General features: G+C 38.9%; 1 long non-coding RNA gene across 17 annotated transcripts in view; it reads right to left on the bottom strand.

Annotated features, from left to right (window-relative positions):
• LOC110346238 (uncharacterized) overlaps positions 1-17,964 on the bottom strand; it is a 118,597-nt gene that overhangs the window by 27,388 nt on the left and 73,245 nt on the right. For 13 of the 17 annotated variants that reach the window (XR_015445781.1, XR_002390159.2, XR_002390158.2 and 10 more), the window contains one exon: positions 7,850-7,921. The exons of the other annotated variants lie outside the window; for them this stretch is intronic. This is a non-coding gene — a long non-coding RNA (uncharacterized LOC110346238). The remainder of the gene's footprint in view (positions 1-7,849; positions 7,922-17,964) is intronic. 17 annotated transcript variants of the gene reach the window in all.

The raw sequence follows: 17,964 nt of genomic DNA, 5'->3' as shown, positions 1-17,964 counted from the left end.
TGACTATGGTCCACTCGGAGAGGCTCTCCCCAGCAAAGGAAAACACTAAAACATCATTTGTGAACTTAGAGAAGGGGCCTGAGAGGTCACAAGTGAAGAATTATGTAACCATTGGGATCTACTAATGATTTTAGTGCTAGTAGGTAAAGATAATTCAGAAGTAAAGAAGTGTTATGAAAAGGAGTTTTGTGACTACTCTAGGAAAGAATACCCAGAAATCCATATGCAGCCATAAAGATTCACCAGCTATTTCAAATTTGAGCATCACCATTCAGTGTGCGGCTGGGATAAGTCAATTTACCTTAGGTTCTGAATAACAGCCCTATTTCATGTGATTCTGTTGTGACTATTAAAGATGTAATACATAAAGGTACTGACATACAGCAAGCACTCAATTTTTTGGTAGTCTGAGACACACATTTATACAGACAATATTTAAGATATTGAAATACATACATATATATATATACGTTTGTATTTCAGAGAGAAAGAGAATTTCAGTTTTCTCTGAATTAAAAATAAAATTGAGATTTAAAAATACCTAGTACCTACTGCATGGAGTTATTCTCAAGATTAAATGAGTTACCACGTGAAGTGTCAGGAATAGAACCCCCTTTGTATAAAAATACAATAACAGGTCTATCTGCATGTTCCTCTCACCCAAATCAAACAAGCACCACCCTGATCTCCCCCTAACTTTGCCCCTTCTATTATAGGCAGGTAAATTAGATAGATATTAATATACAGTCAGCGAGGGACCAGGTCTTCAAGGAAGTCAGCTCTAAATACAAACATACATACATACATACATACATACATCAGAATTGTGGCTGGAGGCACATCTGAAGAAGGCCTCAAAATAAAGATACAATGGCCAGGCCTACATGCCTCCCTAAGGGATAAACGACTTGAGATTATATTGTAACTAGGACTATCTGGTTCAGTAAGTCCAGATAGGTATCAGTAACCCAGGTGGGTGACCAGAGCATCTGGACCCATCCCTTCCCCAAAATGCCTTTGTTCTTTCCATGTTCCCCTGCAACGTGACTCATTTCCCTATTGGATCAATATTAGCTAAGCAGCTAGACTTGTAATGCTATAGGTTGATTGCAGTTTGATCCACGTCGTAACCACATTGTGACTTTGCTGTATAAATTACTCCTGACAAAGTGTCTTGGGGACAACCCTCTTGGGACCCCTCCTGGATATCCAGGAGCTGTTCTCTCCTTCATTCCAATAAAACTCTCCTAACTTCTTCCTTTTCTTCAAGACTTCATTCCTCGATGTTGTGTGACTTCATTCCACAAACTTAGTACATTTGACATCTAACAGGTCAGGAGTTATATTTCTCCTTTATCACTTCCTTGTCTCCTCTCTGTACCTTTTCAGGAAAGGTATGTTGATAAAGAGCATAATTCTGAGCCACATCTTCAGGATTTACATTTCAACTTCTCTACTTGTTAGCTCTGCAACCTTAGGCAATTTACTTCATCAGTCTGTGCTTCAGAGTTAGGGGATTTAAAAATAAATACCTAGTACCTACTGCATGGAGTTGTTCTGAAGATTAAATGGGTTAACACTTGAAGTGTCAAGAATAGAACCTAGTGCAGAGTAAGCACCATGTCCCATACTGTCATTATGACAGTGCTTCTGTCTCTTTTTTCTCCACATTCAAATATTCACTTATGTCCCTGGAAGAGGGCACTAACATATGCAGAGCCCCAAAACACATGCCATGTACTGCTCACACATCAAGACTGAGAATGAGAATACTATACCCACTCAATAAATGAAGTGGAGGCTCTTTGAGATTAAATACTTCATCCAAATTACAAAGTCTTCGTTATACAAGAGGAATACATTCCAGATATTGGCTAGTGCCTTTAGTTAACAATATGGTATTGTGTACATTAAACAATGTTAGGACTGATCTCATTTTAAGTGTTCTTAACAAACATATACAAGCCACACACACACACACACATGTGCACATGCACACACGAACACAAAGACAATTTTGGAGGTGACGGATAAGTGTATACCTTGGTTGTGGTGAAGGTACCATGGATATATGCATATATCAAATATATATGGCCAATTTTTGTCTATCAATTATATCTCAATAAAAATTTTAAAAGACAGAAAAAATTGCTATCAAATAAAAACAAGTAAATCCATAAATAACTTCAGAATACAGGACAAATAAATACAAAGCCAGCATTCAGACCCAGGTTTGACTGAACCCCAAGCCCATGGCACCCTGCTGCCTCCCAAGTCCATGGGGAAAAATGGACAGGAATTCCTCTTGTAGGACCTCACATTCATATGCTGGAAAGAGTGCTTGGTTTGACTTCTGCACCCTTTGAATTTTAATTATTTCATCTATAAAAACAGGTACTAGACTAGAGCTTTCCAAACCATGTTCTCCCAAGCCCTTGGGTTTCTTCAAGATTGCTCAGGAGCCACTGCAGAGGAAAAACCCTGCAAGCAGAACCTGAATCCTGGTAAGATGTCCACCCCATCTGAATAAAGTGAGCACTGGGCCCTTGGAGATGTTTGACAACAGCAAGATCCTTTTCAGCGCTAACATTTTGAGAATCTATATCAAATTATAAAATGACATGACATGGCCCAGTTATTATACTGTAATAATTTTCCATTCAAAAAATATTTCTTGGCTTCCATTACATGCAAGACACTAAGTTGGGCACTGTCTAACCACCACCACCACCACCACCACCACCCCACCCCACCCCGCCCCCGGCAAACATTGTCTTGTAAGAACTCCTTGCTCTTCCCTGAGTACCCTCTCAAGATGCATTTCTTTCAGGAATTGTGTTTTCAATTCACTTAAAAGCCAGAATGTGAAATGTTCCCCTAAAGCTCTTAACCTTTGTACTGCAGGCCCCTATTTTCCCAAAGAATATTTTTATCTCTCTATGTCTTATCTGTGTACTTTATCTTGTGAACACAGCTCTATGTCCCAAAGAGCTTAATGCATTGGAAATTTTTCAATAAAGAATATTAAAGTGAATACCCACTGCACCATTGGTGGTAGGCTCCAAGCTTTTCTAGTATTTTCTCTGTATGCAGTGAGGCACCAGTCATCCTCTCTCCTCCCCCAGCTAACTAGCCCAAGAAGTTTATTCTAGGAGACTGGCATCACTTGCTAATTGAATTAGCCTCCCTAATTGTGTTTTGATTCAATGGAGATTACCTCTGGGAATTCAGCAGCTCCTCTGTGACTTTGTTCCTACCCCACTAGAGACTATTCCCCTCCCCCTCTTCTTATTTCTTGGAAGAGGGATCAACAAGGAATGTGGATTCCAGAGAATACTGCTGGGTGGAGGATGGAATGTAAATGAAGGGCTGTCTTTAAAATAAAGAGAATGAGGAAAAGAGCTTCCAGTTATCCTATTGGGCTGAGAGTAAGAACTCATCTGTGCTTTGGAAAATGGTTTTTAAGAGTGGCATGATATTTGGGGAAAGTACTTTACTGCAATAATGCTCAGGATTAAGAAACTGTGGGGGGCTAGTTTTATTGTGGGTTAAAGAATTTAGAGGTTCTGCAATCATGATATTCCCAGAATATTAGCGAGCACTTTTTAATAGTAAGGAAAAAATGGGTAGGCTTGCCTGGCTATCTCAGGAATGTATATGTTTATGGATGCATGTGCACTTTTGAGAGCATGCCATCTTCACCATCTGTCTTAGTTACTTTTTTCGTTGCTGAGACAAAATACCCAACACCCAAAGTCAAAGGAAGAAAGGTTTATTTAGTCTATCATTTGCAGAGGTTTCAGTTCATAGTTGGCTGACTCCAAGGCAGGGTGGCATGGCAGAGGGGCATCGCAGAGGAGAAATAGTCCAGGGCAAGCAGGCAGGCAAGAGCACATTAGTCCTCTTTCTGTCCTTTATATTTTATGCAGGCTACCTGTCCTAGAGCAAGTGTAGCATTCATACCCTGAATCCTAGTCAGAATTATGCCAAACCATTCAGTGTGTGATTTAGTAATCACACACCCTTAGTCCTAACACCACACTCTCTAGATGCAGCCACCTCTGAAAAGTGCCCCCCCCATGACTGCATGAGGCTTTGAGGGGACATCTAGACATAAGCCATAACATCATCTAAACCATCAGCTCACAACTCGAATTGTGTGCCTGAGTCATCTGGGAGACCTAAAAAGATGACACAAACAGAGACAAAATTAGGTTCCACCTTTGGAGATTCAGATTTTTGGTAAAGTCTCATATTCCCTATCTTTGAAAAGCTCCCCAGGAAAATAGGATGCCCAACCTAAGCAAAGGATCACTAGGGCAAGGAATAACAGGGAGTGGAGGCCCTCATTATAACATCACTGGCTCCACTTGCGGTTTTGTGCCCTGCTGAGTGTCAATCAGCCACATGCCACAGTGTAGTGACAAGAGGACAGACCGGTTGATTGCACATATGGAATATAGTCATCACTTTCTTGGGTCTGTAAACTCACTGTTTGGGGCTTATTTCTAAAATAATGCTACTTTTGCCCAAAATACAACTAACTCCGGCAGAAGTAGAACTATCTTAATTCATTGACCTTTTTGTGAAGTCATTTTACCTTCTCTGGATAAATGTCTTGCTTTTGCAGGGTTACAGAGTACTAGCAGTCATGCTTAGCAAACTAAGGCCCTGTAAAAACATTTTATTTGATGTAATAGATGACAATGAGTAGTCACAATTCCAGTTTCTTTAAACTGGCTACAACTTCTTGAGTCAAGAGATAACAGACTGCATCATTTTTTTAAACTTGAAAACTTGATGCCTACTGCAATAGACTAGGAAGTTTACTCGTGAGGTTTTGTCTCAAATCATTAAACACTTAAAGGTCAGGCAAATAGACAATAGTGCTTTTAAGTTACAGAGATGCCTCCTGAACTTGTCTCTACCTCCAACCCTCATATACATATAGTCTTTTTTCTCTTCAACCTATTGGACACAGTTATTGGAATAGACTTCTTTAAAATCCTTTGCACGATATCATTTCTCTCTCAAGAACTTCTACGGGCTTCCTAGTATCAGTCATTTCAAACCTAATCTCATCTAGCCAGACCAGCTTTCTAACCCCAAGTTTGCCATTTTTATTCCTCCTCAGTGTAGACTTCTCCCTTACCCCAACCAGGACAGCAATATTCATAATTAAGACTGGACCATGCCTACCTTGCTTAGACTTTGATCCCCTTCCCACTTTTGCCTTGAAATTGAGTGGCTGAGGCCTGCAGAGATGGAGCTGTAGTTCCAGAGCCCATCCAAAAAACAGTAGCTCTGTCCCACAGCAAGATGGGCCCCCACCCTGGGCTTCCCTCTCTTTGACCTTGGAAATGTCCATCTTGCCCTTAGTAAATCTCCTACTTTGATCTGAGTCCTCCATGACTCAAAAGTCAAACCTTCAAGGAAATCTTGCTATGATTAGTTTCATTTCCCATTGAAAGTATGGACAAGCCTGTCTACATTGTCTTTATTAACTCATGTGGCTCCAGATTGCCATCTGTGCCAGATTTCACATGGCCAACTGGACTGTGACTTCCACAGGGCAAATATTTTGTGTTATGCTACTTTTGTATCCTTCTAAATTTTGTTTTTGTTTTTGTTTTTTAAAGGCCAAAATAGCTGATGCTTTATGAGGGAAGTAGCCTGCAGCCCAGATTGGGATGAAGAGCAGCCAGCTTTTAGATGCGCCTGGGGGCTGTGAGACTGTAAGGACCCTCAACTCTGCTCTGAAGTGAAGCAGAGTCAGACAGGGCACAGCAGCACACCTCTAGCTCCGTGCCTCCACCTGCCTCACTTCTGAGGAAGCTCCCACCCACTGGCTTCCTTCACCTACTCGTTCGCAGCCCCTTGTTACTTAGCCAAATTTGCTTATAATAGTTGAAAGGAGAAAGAAAAGGAGATTGCTTTTTGTTTGCCATAGGGACATGCAATAAAGTGGGCCACAGACCTGCATCCAAGCTCATTTGACTTGACACATTGAGTTTGAAGCTGAAGGATTCAAGCCTCTCTGCTTCAGCAAGGGTTTGGCAATGGCTTTTGCTTTATTAGACTTCCTGATAAATCCTAGCTCCAAATCATTCTGGTGGGCTTGGGTAACCAGGATAACCAGGGTAGCCAGGTCACATCAGTTAATTTTTCATCTTAAGCCATTTCAGATCAAGTCAAATGGGTAAATTGGGAGGCTGTGGATTTTTAAGAAATTTATCAATGGCTTTCAACAGTTTGCAGAAATCTTTGATCTGAACATGTCTCAACCTTGACATCCTCCCTCTACCACTCTCCACTAATGTTTCTTCTCATTGTTTTTGTAAATGTACAGGCTGACCACTACTAATACACAAAGTAAGGATAGAGGGCAGAACTTGGCTTTTAAAAATGCCCATATTCTGAGCCAGTTAGACAAAGTTTCTCTAGACTAAGAATTAAATCCTGCATATGAAGTTCCCAGAACCTTTTAAGGCCCCCTTAGCTCACCGAACCAAACCATGCACTCCAAGGCAGCTACCCTTATACCTAAACGCTTCTGACACAGGCAGGGAAGGAAAACATCTTTCTTTCCTCTTTGCTTGTACTTAAGAGAACTGCTTTTATCATTTCCCCTTGTTTTGTTTTCATATTTCTATTTAAAACTATTCACATCAGTCAGGGTTCTGAATACACTTTTAATACTCTTAAGCAATCTTCCATTGCTTCCAGAGGCACCAGGTTCCATGCTCATGACGATTCCACATCCCTGATTCGTGTGTAACCTGACTGGTGGTCTTTAACCCAACAGACCATGCTGAACATAGCTCAGGACATGAGAAGTAGAGTTCAATAATTATCACTTTTCATTTCAAATATTCTTCCTCTTTCAGTGTAATTGGTGAGAAGGTGCCAATGTACTCCTTATAAAGGAAGAATCTCACTGTAATAGAATAGAGGCATCTGGAAAATGCAAGGACAAAAAAGTCAGAACAAATCATTTAAATTCTTGTAAGCAGGAGGAAATGGTTTTGGTCAAGAGAACAAAAGTCTTTGAACAAGAAGAAAAAAAATCTTTTCAACCTAGTTGCTTTCTAGGAAATTGCCATTAGGGTGTCTTTAAACCTAATCATAAGTTTGAGCTTTTGCTTGTTGGGAAATATAGCACTGATACAACTCCAAAAGTGTTTGTTCTGCAGGGGGCTGATGCCTTCCTGTTAGGAATTGTGAGCTTTACAATTAAGATTTTGTATGGAGAATCAAACTATTTGACTAACAGAGTCACATTTCTTTTACCCTTAACAAGAATGGCATCTAAGTGATCAAGTATGCCATCTGAATATTATCAAAGTTAAATTCATTAAGTATATTTATTAAATATGGAAGAATTTAAAAGATTTTACTTTAAATGAATCAAATGCTGATAATAGATTCAGCTAGTGTCATTTTGAGTTAGTGACAAACACAATTAGGGAAAGGATTCTGATAAATTCTAGAAGACTTTTTATAATTTGTGTTTTGTTAAAGGGTGTCCATTGTGTGGAAATAATAAATCTCTCTAACACACATAAAAACTAATTTTCCAAAACATGGTGATACGTCACTCCCAGTTGCATCTTATTTTTCTACCTGTTTTTAGCACCTTACCTCTACTATTTTATATTATTTTTTAATCTTGTTGCATATACACATATATATCATCTCAAATTCTTTCTTATAAAAGATAAGGTGCACATAAAATAAATAGGATTCCCACTATTGGTTACTTTGGAACCAGTGTAAGAAGCTTGACACTTCAGTTTGAAAATCTCCTTTGAAAGCATCTCTGGAACTTAACATTAATGTGGTTTCCTACCTGAGTGGAGGGAAGTAAGCTTCTCAAATCAGATAAATAACCCGAGACAGCTGCAACATACTTTTGTTTCTTCTGTATATAGAGAGAACAAAGTGTCAGGCATGAGGTATTTATTGACTAATAAGTCATTAAGTGGCATTTGCATCACTTCATGGCATTTCTGCTCACAACCATTAACACTGCTAGTACTTTAATGTTTCTCCCAAGCAGTCTGAAGCCATGTAAGTTAAAATAAAAAGATGCAGGCATATGGATATATTGTCATATTTTTGAGAATAATTTGTTTTTATGATGGGTTGGTTATATACAAATTTTACTGAAAGGAAATTAATATAAAGCATTATTTCACTGTGGTAGGATTTTAAACATCTTAAATCCATCTTCCCAGCTTTTGGATTCTATATATGGAATGTTGTTAACAAAGGTGAAGCCAAGGGCTAGGGGTGTAGCTTAGTGGTGTAGTGAATCCTTGGCATGCTTGAGGCCCTGGATTCAATCCCCAGCACTATCGCCCAAATGTGAATGTCAGGCTTCTTTTCTCCTGTACTTATCTTGGGAATGTGATCTAAGAAAGTGGATTTACTTCTCTTCCTTCTGTTTCTTGTGACCTCCAAACAGACTTTGCTAATGTTACAGTACTCTAGCCAAACCATTACTCTGTCATGGGGTCTAGGTAAGGAAGCTGTTCTTCTGGTACAACTTTAACCACTTATGATTAAGAGACTGTCGAGTTGCTGTTCTGAATGTGGAAGTGTCAAGGTACAGCGTACTTCGTCTGTTACAGAGCCATTTGAGATAGCAGGCCAAAGTATTGTTGGTACACATGTGGACCACACCAGGAGTAGCCATAATAAGGCACCATGAATTTCCTTTCTAGAAATCTGAAGTGAATGCATAACTGGAATTAGATACACAGTAGCTCAGGGTCTGTGTGAATGATATGAGAGTCCCTAGACACATGGTTTTAAGGCTTTTTCCGAAGTGATGCTTGAGTCTTTAACATGAGGGAGGATCAATCAAGCAAAAGCGAGGAAAAGGGTGTTCGAGTCAGCAGGAAGAAGAGAGAAGTCTTGGACAAGAAAGTGTGGTACATTCAAGGAATGAAAAGAAAGCCTATGCGAAATGAAGAGAGTAAGAACAGGTAAGGCTGAGGGAGTGAGTGAGAGCTTGAGTGTGAGGGTTCTTCTAAATTAAATTAAAATATTTGAACATTTAAGGGGAAATCACGAAGCTCTTTAAGTGATTTAATCACATTTATACTGTACAAAAAGCATTCATCCTCCTAGATAGGGTATCTGATTCCTTTTCTTTTTTTGCTTTTGTTGTGCTGGGGATTGAACCCCAAGCCTCACACATGCTAGGCAAGCACTCTACCACTGAGCGACACACCCAGCCCCTTTATTCTCATCTCCATATATTTGTTATATGTGCTGAGGGGAGGGAGTATGCTAAACCTACCCACAGACATGGAGAATGACTCAACTATATTGATATGCTCTTAGATTAGCAAAAATGCCCCTTTCCCCCTGGGTCCTTTGCATGTTCTTAGAGGGCTCTTTCTCTTCTCTTGGCTGACTCATTCTTTTCCTTCCAGTCTCAGTTTTAAAGTCCCATCCTCAGAGAGGTCCTCTCTGATCACCTCATGATTAAAACATGTCTTGTCCACCTGTATTTTCTTATATAGCATTTATTACAATTTGAAAATTGAGGACTTCTTGATGAGTCTTTTAAATATCTTTCTTCCAATTGTGTAAAAAAAAAAAAAAAAAAAAGCTCTGTGGTACTGGAAGCCCATACATTCCCTGATGTGGGTACAGCACCTTCATGAGAGACTGAGCACAGGGAGCCATCCGGATGGTGCCAGCGTTCACGGAGGGATGCTGGTGGCCTGGGCTAGGATAACAAGAGTGAACTACTTCTAGAGATAAGATAAGATAGGCAAAACAAGTCTCAATCACTGATTGGGTGGTGGGAGAGAGGCCAAGTCCCCAAGTTTTAGGGACTCTCAGAGTTCTAAATGTCCAAAGGGATTTGAAAAAAAATACTAATAGTTTCTAATGAAAATCATATAACGGTCTTAGAAAAATTGTTCCACAGCCATATAAGGGTTTTAAAGGTATTGTTAATAGTTAAACAGTGTTTAGTAGAAAAAACAAAAACTCCACTGACTCATATCTGCAAGCAAGTGATGAATAGTTTTTAGAAGTATAGCAATCCCTTAAGTGATTGATATTACTAAAAGAATTCCTCAGTTTCCAAATAGTGTAAAAGGTAGTTTAAATAATACAAAATAGAATTGAGTAGCCCTTATATAATAGATATGCAGTAACTGTCACTAATAAGTTTACAAAGCATTTCCTAAATATATTACATATTTTGATTTTTGTGTCCTCTTTGTTCAGTGGATTTGATTAAATTTTAAAACTGTAGGAACTGGAGCCTGCACCAAGCACACTGGTGGGGTGCTGGAGAGAGAGGTACCAAGTCACTGGAAGCCCCGCCCCATCCAGCCCACACCAGCACATCGGCAGGGACCAGCCAGAAGGTGAGGACCCCTCGCCACTGGCCACGCCCACGGCAGCAATCCACTTAGGAAAACACCCCACCCCCACCCCCACCACCCCCTGCTCCTCTGGCCTCTTGACTGTACCGCTACTTGGTTCCACACTACAGAGACACAGGGGACACCAGATCACCTTACTGGGTAAGTTGGAGAGATCATCACCTCCCATCGGAACCTGGACTGTCTTCAGGGGAAGGGCAGCTGGAACCTGCAGTTCAACCTTACAGAGTTCAACCCTGCAGGAGGACAGGGAGCTCAACTTGGGACTTACAGCCAGAAATCTGCCTGAATCTCACGGGTCTGCAACTGGCTTGCTGAGACTCACTGACTTTTATCTGCACACTGCTGGCCACGTTGTCTATTGTGACAGGAGAGACATACCCTGAAGGAGGCCCTTCATTTTCATTTTTATTTTTTACTTCCAAAATTATTATTATTGGGGGTTTTTTGCTCTTATTTTAAATTTTTTTCCTACTCTTTTCAAATTTTTCTTTTCTCTTCTTTTTTTCTTTCTTTTCTCTTTCCTTTCTCTCTCACACACTCACTCTCTTGCTGTCCCACAATTGTTCTTCATCTCCCTTTTTGTTCCTGTTCTGGCCCTAATTTGGATTTCTTCTTTTATTTTTCTTTTATTCTCTTTTTCATTCTCTCAGCTGGGTCCTCTGGCCCCACTGCTAACCTTCCCCTATCCACCTACCTATCTGTCCTTCCCTCCCCAACTCCTTCTAACTCCCCATCCTGAAGGGAAAAGTTGCTATATTGAAGAGTTTATTCACTATAAACATATGTTGGGTAGGTCCTCGATTTTGATTTAAGTCACACAGTTAAAGGTGATAGATTAATAACTTTCACAAATTGTCATTTTTTAAGATGTACTTGATGCTATAGTGTTGCTGATTGTATCACTTGGGCTAAGGTGTTGTGATTGATCTAGTCAGTGGTCCTTGTTGATATAATGAAAATGAGTTAGTCTCAGAGTCATTAAAGTCTCAAAACTTAAAGACCACCTATATCTGGAAGACACCTCTGAGAAGCAATCATTCCATAAGGGTTCTAAATAGCAGCAAAGATACTTACAATAAGTAATTTTGAAGTATCAACCCAGGAATTAAACCAAAGACAGTACCAAAAACAAAACTGAGAAGACATTTAAGCAAGGCACAAATTCAGACTTCCACCCCACCAAGGGTAAATTCTGGGGGAAATGAGGTGGAAAAGTCTGATAATCAACCACCTGAACACCCTGAACTGATAGCACAGGAAGTAATAAAACAGATGAATGAGGCTCTAGAAAAAGTCAAAGCAGAAAGAATCTCCCAGATAACTACAGAGATGGTAAGCAGCATGAAAGACATGATTAGAGACTCTAGAACAGAAACAGATAAAAAAAAAAAAAAAAAGATAAACACAGAAACATGCTAGAAGCCATGAATGCCCAGCATAAGAAAGAAATGGAAACCATGATCGCACAACATAAGAAAGAAATGGAATCCATGAAACAGATTCAAGCAGATATTCAGGAGATTAAAAACTCAACTGAAAGTATGCACAGCAGATTAAGGGAATCTGAAGATAGAATATCAAATATAGAAGACAGGATTGCAATTAAGGTCCATGAAAACAGAGATTTCTTAAAAATAGTAAAGGACCATGAGAAATCAATCCAGCAGCTGCTAGATGATGCAAAGAAGAATAACATAAGGGCAGAGGAGGCTTCTGGGCCACCATACCACTGCTCCCAATACAGAGGAGACTTCTGGACCACCGTACCACCACTCCCAGTGCAGAGGAGGTGAGCTGCATGGGTACCAGCAGCACACACACACACACACACACACACACACACCTGTAGAAATGACAAGACACATAAACAAGTCACAAAACCAGACTTCCAGATCACCTACAGCAACCCCAAAGGGAAAAGAGATGGAACACTCTGATCCCCAACCACCTGGACTCCCTGAAATGGCAACAAAAGAGAATCTCGAAAAAATGAAATCAGAAATAATTTCTCAAATATTAGCAGAGATTGTGCTCACAGTGAAAGACATAATTAATAAATCTAGGGAGGAGCTCAGGAACATGATGGAATCCCAACATAGGAAACAAACGGAGTCCATAAAACACATGCAAACAGATTTCCAGGAGACTAAAAACTCCACTGAAAGTCTACACAGCAGAATGACCCAATGTGAGGACAGAATTTCAGATATAGAAGATAAGATTGCAATTAGTGACCAGGAAAAGAAAAATTGCTTTAAAATTGTAAGGGACCACAAGAAAACAATCCAGCAGCTGCTAGACGATGCAAAGAAGAATAACATAAGACTGATTGGAGTCAATGAAGAAAAAGGAGAGAGTGCAGATGACATCAGAAAACTGTTCACAGAAGTGATGGCAGAAAACTTCTCAAGGAGGGGAAAAGAACTTGACGTACAGATAAGTGAGATATATAGGACTCCAACTAGACTTGATAAAAAAAATCTACACAAAGGCATATAATTGTTGAGATTCCACAAACACAACAGAAGAACAAAGTTCTACAAGCAGTTAGAGAAAAGAAACAAATCACATATAAAGGAAAGACCATAAGAATCACAGCAGACTTCTCAACATAAACCCTCAAGGCAAGAAGAACTTGGAGTGATGTATTGCAAGTCCTAAAGGAAAACAGCCTCCAACCCAGATTGATGTACCCTGCAAAACTATCTTTCAAAATTGATGGAGAAATAAGATACTTTCATGACAAAGAGCACCTTAGAAACTTCATGAATACCAAAACAGCACTCCAAAAAGTTTTAGACAATATCCTAGGAAAAGACAATGAGGATCAAAATCCCAGGAAGCACAGCAGCAAGAATCCATCAGGTACAAAAAGAAATTAAATGCAAAGGGGGAGAATTCAACAAAAATAAAAAGTCATGACAATGATAAGTCAATATGTATCAGTTATAGCCATCAATGTTAATGGTCTCAATTCACCAATCAATAGAAATGGACTGGCAGAATGGGTCAAGAAGCAAGATCCAACAATATGCTGCATTCAAGAAACACAACTCAAAAAGAACCTCATAGACTGAAAGTTAAAGGGTGGAAAACAATATTCCATGTGACAGGAACCTGAAAAAAAGCAGGAGTCACTGTCCTCTTTGCAGATCAAGTGGATTTCAAACCAACGCTGATTAAGAGAGACAAAGAAGGACACTACATCCTTGTAAAGACAACAACAGGAAGAGATGATGATCATAAATATCTATGCACCAAATGCTAAGGCACCCAACTATATAAAACAATTACTAATGGACATGAAAAGTCATATATGCACTAATACAATAGTAGTGGGGGACCTTAATACCCCACTGTCACAAATAGATCAGCTAGACAAAAAATAAGTAATGAAATACTAGAATTCAATCAAACTCTTGAACAAATGAACTTAACAGATGTTTACAGAGTGTTCTACCCCAAAATATCAGAATACACATTCTTTTAAGCTGCACATGGCTCATTCTCCAAAATAGACCACATACTCACTCATAGAACATGTTTAAGTAAGTACAAAGGAACTGAAGTTATCCCCTGTATATTATCAGACCATAGTGTGATGAAATTGGAGATCAATAACAAAAGGAAATGCAAAAATTTCATAAACACATGGAAATTAAAGACCAAACTTCTGAATAACCAATGGGTCACAAAGGAAATTAAAGAAGAAATCAGACAGTTCCTTCAATTAAATGACAATGACAATACAAAATATAGGAATCTATGGGACACAATGAAAGTGGTCTTATGAGGGAAATTCATAGCAGTGAATACTCACATTAGGAAAACAGAGCGAGCCCAATTAAACAACCTGATCCTGAACCTTAAGCTTCTAGAAAAAGAAGAGCAGGATAACCCCAAAGCTCATACAAGGGAGGAAATTATAAAGATCAGGGCAGAAATCAGTGCAGTGGAGAGTAAGAAATGATAAAAAACATCAATGAAGCCAAGAGTTGGTTTTTTGAAAGAATAAACAAAGTTGACAAACCCTTAGCCAACCTTATCAGAAAAAGGAAAGAAAAGGCTCAAATCCATGCAATTAGGAATGAAAAGGGTGAAATTACAACAGACCCAGCAGAAATACAGAGGATCATCAATACCTAATTCAAGAACCTATACACCAATAAGATGGAAAACACAGAAGAAATGGACAGATTCCTAGACAAGTATGAATTACCAAAGTTGAATGAAGAAGACCTAAAAATTCTAAACAACCTTATATCAATCAATGAAATTGAAAACATAATTAAAAACTTACCAACTAAGAAAAGCCCAGGTCCTGAAGCCTTCACTGCTGAATTCTATAAGACACTTAGAGAGGAAATACTGCCACCACTGCTTAAATTGTTCAATGAGATTGAAAGGGAAGCAATACTCCTGAATTCATTCCTGGAAGCAAGCATTACCTTGATCACCAAAGCAGAGAAAGAGCCAACCAAAAAAGAGAACTATAGGCCAATCTCACTAATGAACAGAGATGCAAAAATCCTTAATCAGATACTGGCAAATAGAGTGCAGAAGATCATCAAGAAGATCATACATGCTGACCAAGTGGGATTCATCCCAGGGATGCAGGGATGGTTCAACATACACAAATTAATAAATTTAATACACTATATCAATAGAGCCAAGGACAAAAACCATATGATTATCTCAATAGATGCAGAAAAAGCATTTGACAAAATCTAACATGCATTTATGATAAAAACCCTACAAAAAATTGGAATAGATGGTCTCTACCTCAAACGGATAAAAGCCATCTATGAAAAACCAACAGCCAATATCATACTAAATCGTCAAAAACTGAAATCCTTCCCACTAAAATCAGGAACAAGACAAGGATGTCCACTATCACCACTCCTGTTCAATATAGTTTTGGAAACATTAGCCACAGCAATTAGACAAGAGAAAGAAGTAAAAGAAATAAAGATAGGAAATGAAGAAGTCAAATTGCCATTATTTGCAGATGACATGATACTCTATGAAGAAGACCCCAAGGACTCCACCAAAAGTCTTCTAGACTTAGTAACAAAATTTAGTAGAGTAGCTGTACACAAAGTGAACACACAAAAATCAATACCTTTCCTTTACACAAACAATAGCCTCACTGAGACAGAAATAGGGCAAACAATTCTTTTCACAATAGCATCCAAAAAACTGAAATACCTAGGAATCAACCTAACAAAATAAATCAAAGACTTCTTCTCTGAAAACTATAGCACTCTGAAAAGAGAGATTGAAGATGATATCAGAAAATGGAAAGACATCCCCTGCTCCTGGGTAGGAAGGATCAACATAGTGAAAATGGCCATACTTCCAAAACTGCTATATAGATTCAATGCAATCCCAGTTGAAATCCCAGTAGCATACTTCATGGACCTTGAGAAAACAATCCAAAAATTCATTTGGAAGAAGAAGAGACCCAGAATAGCAAAAGCAATTCTAGGTAACAGAGACAGGGCAGGGGGTATCACAATCCCCAACTTGAAACTATATTACAAAGCTACTGTGATAAAAACAGCATGGTACTGACAAAGAAACAGACCTGAGGACCAGTGGAACACATTAGAAGATGCAGAAACAACTCCAGACACACTCAGACACCTCATCTTCGACAAAGGAGCCAAACACCCTTGCTGAAGGAAAGACAGCCTCTTTAATAAATGATGCTAGAGAAATTGGGTTTCAACTTGGCAAAGATTAAAACTAGATCTATATCTCTCGCCATGCACTAAACTAAAATCAAAATGGATTAAAGATCTAAATATTAAAATAGAAACACTGAACCGGCTGGAACAGAGGTTAGGTAGAACTCTTGAAGACATTGGTGTAGGAAAAGATTTTATGAACAAAACTTCATTTGGCTGTAACTAGCACAAACAATCAACAAGTGGGATCTCTTCTTATTAAAAGGCTTCTGCACAGCAAGAGAAACCACCAGCAGTGTGAAGAGACAACCCACAATGTGGGAAAAAATTCGCACCAGTGGCCCCTCAGACAAATGTCTACTATCTAGGATCTATAAAGAACTTAAAAAAATCAGACCTCCCAAATTTAAAGACCCAATCCAAAAATAGGCATCTGAAATGAACAGACATTTCTCACACAATGAAGTAGAAATGGGAAATAAACATAGGAAAAAATGTTCAACATCACTGGTCATTTGAGAGATTCAAATGAAAACAATGCTGAGATTCCACCTCATCCCAGAAAGAATGGCTGCTATCATGAAATCAACCAATAACAAATGCTGGCGGGGCTGTGGGGAAAGAGGAACCCTGCTCCACTGCTGGTGGGAGTGTAGACTGGTGCAACCACTGTGGAAATCAGGATGGAGATACCTCAAAGAACTAGGCCTGGAAGTCCCATTTGACCCAGCTATTCCCCTGCTGAGGATCTTCCCCAAAGAATTAAAAGAATTATACCACAGTGATATATGTGCACCCATGTTCATAACAATACAGTTTGTAATAGCTAAAACTTGGAAACAGCCCAAATCCCCATCAACTGGAGACTGGATAAAGAAAATGTGGTTCTTTTATAAAATAGAGTACTACTCAGCCATCAAAAATGAGAAATTGGAGACATTTATTGCTAAATGTTTGCATATTGAGGCGATACTCTTAAGTAAAATAAATAGGGCACACATGTAAATACTGAATAGTTTCTGTAGTGTGAGAAACTGAAAGTGTAAATAAGGACTAAAATGTATAATAGGTAATGTGAAATAGGAAGAAAAGGGGCAAAGGGGAAGGAGAAGTGGGAGGGGTAGGGGAAAGTAAAGAAGGGAATGGAATTAATATGAGAAAATGGAAAAATAGGAACAAAATCTTTGTAAATAGGGAGGAATGGAGGGGTTGAAGGGAGGGCGGGGGGGGGGAAATAAGAACCAAGGGAGATTATATAAAGGTGCAAATTTCTAATGATGAATGTCATATCGTATATTTAAAATGTACCAATAAAATAAAGTGTTCTTAAAAATGAGAAACTAGAGTCATTTATAGCTAAATGGATGCATATTGAGGCCATACTCTTAAGTGAAATAAATAGGACACACATGTGTAAATACCAAATAGTTTCTCTAGTGTTAGAAACTGAAAGTGTAAATAAGGGTTAAAATGATTAAAATGAATAATTGTTAATTTGAAATAGGAAGAAAAGGTGCAAAGGGGTAGGGGTGGTGGAAGAGGAAGAGGAAAGGAAAGAAGGGAATGGAAAAATTATGAGAAAAGAAAAAAATGGAAACAAAGTCTATGTAAATAGGGAAGGGTGGAGGGGTGAAGGGCACACAGGTAATGGAGAAAAAAATAAGAACCAAGATACATCATCTACTGGTACAAGTACCCAATGATAAATATAAATTTTTTGTATACCTAAAATATACCAACAAAAGAATTTAAGAAAAAAAAAACTGTAGGAACCGGCAAAGTGGCTTATCTAATGTCATACAGTGAATCACTGAGCAAGACTTCAGGCAGGAAAGATATTAAACCCTTGCTATAGATTG

This window comes from Heterocephalus glaber, unplaced genomic scaffold (genome assembly GCF_053883595.1).
Source record: "Heterocephalus glaber isolate CG9 unplaced genomic scaffold, H.glaber_assembly_v1.0 deba00001662, whole genome shotgun sequence".
Classification (NCBI taxonomy): Eukaryota; Metazoa; Chordata; class Mammalia; order Rodentia; family Bathyergidae; genus Heterocephalus; species Heterocephalus glaber.
The sequence above is the reverse complement of the archived record's forward strand: the minus strand, read 5'-3'. Positions and strand labels throughout refer to the sequence as shown.